Here is a 3,958-nt window from a genome sequence, read left to right as displayed (position 1 = left end):
TTTTACTTATTTGTTTAATACACACAAAAAAGCTTAAGTAAACCAATCAATTCACAACCAAAATTAAAACACACCACAAATTAACTGAAAACTTAAACAACTAACCAAGTTAAGAATAACCAACCACAAACACCAAACCAATCAAAATTTGGAGACCTTTATGGAATTTCAGCTTTTGCTTTTGTAAGCAACCCCGTAAGCAATTTGCAAGCCCTGGCCTTTTTAATTTATTTTTATTGTGTTCTCTTAATTAAGATTTCCAAAAATTAACCAACATACTCCCTTGTGGGTTTCTGCAAACGATTAATTGAAACGTACTTTCATTAAATTAAGAGTCTTCTTTTTAATTAGCAATGATCCCTATAGCCTGCACTTAGCATGCACACACACAATATGTAAAGTACTAAAATTTAAAAGAATAGGGAAAGAAGAACACCATGATTTTACGAGGTTCGGCTTATCCCCAGCCTACGTCCTCACCTTTGACCAATACTACCAAATGATTCCACTATGTACGCTCCTTTCTGGGGGTAGCAAACCTTTTACAAAATCCCTCTTTTTCCAAAAGAGAAATCTCTCTAAGTGATCAACCCACGCTTGATTCAATGATCCAAATCAACCTTGAACCGTCAAAGTACAACAAGTAAGGTACAAGAATCTGTGTACAAGAAAATTCTTAAAACAGAGCAAGTTTGTACAAATTAGAGTACTAAATATACTTCAATCAAATATAAAGATAGAAATTATGAAGCTCAAGATTAGAGATAACCAAGGGTTCTTTAGAGATTGAGAAAACTTAATATTAGAACCATAGGCTTATGAATCAACAGCAATTCAGATGAATTCTCCCAGATGGAGTGTAAGCAAGAGAGAGCTTTGTGAGAGATTGAGAATAGGATGCTTGAATGTTGTGTGATTGCTTGATGATTGGATTTCTTGGGGTTAAAGGAGTATTTATAGACCTTTTAGGGTAAGTTTCATGGTTTCCTAAGTTACTTGGAGTGTCCACCAAGTTTTTATAACATTTATATTTGAAAAACTAATTTTTAAAATTTTCCTGTTAAAGTTCAAAATTTAAATTCTCGTTGGGTCAATCGGCTAAACAGACGACTAGGTAAGTGTTTATGCAAGGTCAATTAGCTGGACAGGCGGCTGACACATTTCTTTCTGCTAGAAATTAAATCCATTAAATTGTCAGTCGGCTGACTGAACCTAGTTAAAAAACATCAGTCAGCTAGACAAACCAGATGTCAGTTGGCTGATTGATTATAATGCAAAATAGTCAATCAGCTGGATAGTGTACGTAACTATTTAAGTGAGTCAGTCGGCTGAGTACTTACAGTGTATTTTGGTCAGTCGACTGACCAGTCAATTTTTTTCAAAAACTTCCATTTTTTAAGATTTAAACTTTTGTTATTTGAAAAAACTTGAATGTTTACTTTTCAAAATCATTTTTCACGGCTTTTCAAAAACTGGTCTCTAAGTCTATGTTGCATCCTAATGAGCTTCATATTTTTAAATTATTGAAGTACTTACAAATGACTTTATAAACATGAACTCTTTAAACACCCAAGTCTTCAAGCTCTTTGTCCATCTCTTGAGATTCAGCTCGACTCCAAGTCTCAATAACCTTTAAGCTTTAAGCCTTCATTTGATTGGCTCTAATTGCAATCTTTCTTCCGTGATAACCATCAGAGTATTTTGATCACTCAATCCTGAAATAAAATCACTCAACAATTCATGTTAATGTATCCTTCCTTTGTTATCATCAAAACAAGATTGAAAAATCTAATTAAGCCAACAATCTCCCCTTTTTTAATGATGACAAACGAGGAGCAAAGATGAGGATTCCTTTAAAAAGACTCCCCCTTACTATAAGCATTCTTTCAATATTTTAAATATGTGAAATCAAATACATATATCAAGCTTATGAACACACATAATTCATTACAATTCAATATAGCATGTAGATATGTTCAATATGCTTGCAAGGTATATTAACATGGTGAATATACTTCATCAATAGTCAATATATTGAGAATGTGCTCAAGACTAAAAATATTCAACATGCTCAAAATCAAACCAAAATTATTCAATATCAATATCATCTTTGCATTTCATAATTTCTCCCCCTTTGGACATCATTCAAGACAAGGAGAAAAGTATCAGGCCATAAGAAGTCATACAAGTACAAGCAAAACAAAAGAAACAACCTAGTTTTTTGGTTTATTAGATTGCTGAAAACTTACCTTTTTGTAAGCATCATTGAAATTGTGTGCAGTGGACAATGTGAGTATTAGATTGCTGTGGTGAAGTGCAGAGGGTAATTCTGATCGAAGACCTAGAAAGTTGTAGGATGGCTGCTCCATTGCGCTGGGCATCGTTTATGTCAAGGTGAAAATGTGGCCTCCTGTGGAGTAAATTGCAGTACTTGTAACCTCTAAGATGCATCCCTAACAAGCCTATTTTTGGGGGTAGGGAGTTTGATGAAATAAGTTTTCAGTGGCAGTAAACATTGATTGAAGTTTTGAATTTTGTGAATTGGGTTCATAAAATAACTCGATCTTGTTTCAAATAAATTCTAAATTATTTGTAGTTGTATTTAGGACAAATAATTGTTTTTCGGTTGAACTTAGTTTGCCTTCCCCAGTTCTAGGTTATGCAATACCAAAGCAGTTAATTTGTTGCTGCTTTGGGCTACTGCACTTGTTATATTGGGTTTGAGAGCATTGAATTTGAGCCCTATATTTGACATTATGTGAAATTTTATAAGCACTCTAAACAACTTTTGTATAGTATTTTGTGGAACATTGATTTTTGTATTTTGACTTTAAATAAATTGGCTACTTCTGGAAACCTTTTATGTGTGTCGGGTAGAGTCACTTCATGTAATTTCTTGACATTCTACATTATGTAATTTCTTGAAATTTTATTGTTAAGAGTGATTCAATGTTGTATGATTATAACATCATTTCACGCCAAGCATGTATGTTTCTTGATGAGTTCTCTTTATATTTAAAATATTTAACATTGGGTATGCAATATTAAATGTAGCTTAATTTTATGCAGTAAATCAGAATTAATTTCAGCAATATTAAATGTCAGTTTTCATACTTTTTTAATAGGCTAAGCCAAAGGCTTCTCATTTTCCACGTGCACCAATTAGAAATCTTGACCTACTAGATGAAATATTTGGGAAAGATAGAGCTACTAAAAACCATGCTGCTCGTCTGAAACAAAGGCAACTTCAGTGGACTAAGGAACAAATTGGAATTGATGTAGAGCCAACCTTGTCTTCTTTTGGCATCAAGCACTTGACGATTCCCTACCGTGGGGCCAATTAACTTGCTCAGTTGCTTGAGTTGTTGTGCCATGCAAAATCAAGCATTCGCCCAGGGAAAAAAAAACCATTTCAGATATGAAAATGTGCAGGGAGAAAAGTTGAGGAACCGTTTGGGAAAAATAATCATTTCCATATATTTTTCTCAACGATTTTAACTTTCTTTGTTCTTCTTTTCCTTTCCTTTTTCTTTTCATTTTCCTTTCCTCGCCATTTTACAAGATCCAAACATAGGCATAGAGTTTCATCCTTCACTGCCCCCTTCAACAGTTTAAGCTTCCAAAACTGCAAATGCTAACAAAATACTCTTCCCTTCCCCAGAGTCTAAAATATGGTTCCTCTGACTCGGAGGCTGCTGCTTTTTGTTCAGGTCCTGCCTTTAGGACAACAGCTGGTGATTCAAACATCCCAGCAGCCCTCCAAATAAAAATAAATAAATAAATAAATAAATAAAGCAGGAATAGTATTACATTACAAGAAAATCACTTCTACAAAAATTTATTCTATTCCACCAAACATAAAATATGACAAGGTATTCATTCCTGTGGTAGTATCTATGAATGATCATTCCTTTGTCCATTTCATGTGATGGACTACTAAAACATTTTTGCATTGTCA

The sequence above is a fragment of the Malania oleifera genome, chromosome 11 (genome assembly GCF_029873635.1).
Source record: "Malania oleifera isolate guangnan ecotype guangnan chromosome 11, ASM2987363v1, whole genome shotgun sequence".
Classification (NCBI taxonomy): Eukaryota; Viridiplantae; Streptophyta; class Magnoliopsida; order Santalales; family Ximeniaceae; genus Malania; species Malania oleifera.
The sequence above is the reverse complement of the archived record's forward strand: the minus strand, read 5'-3'. Positions refer to the sequence as shown.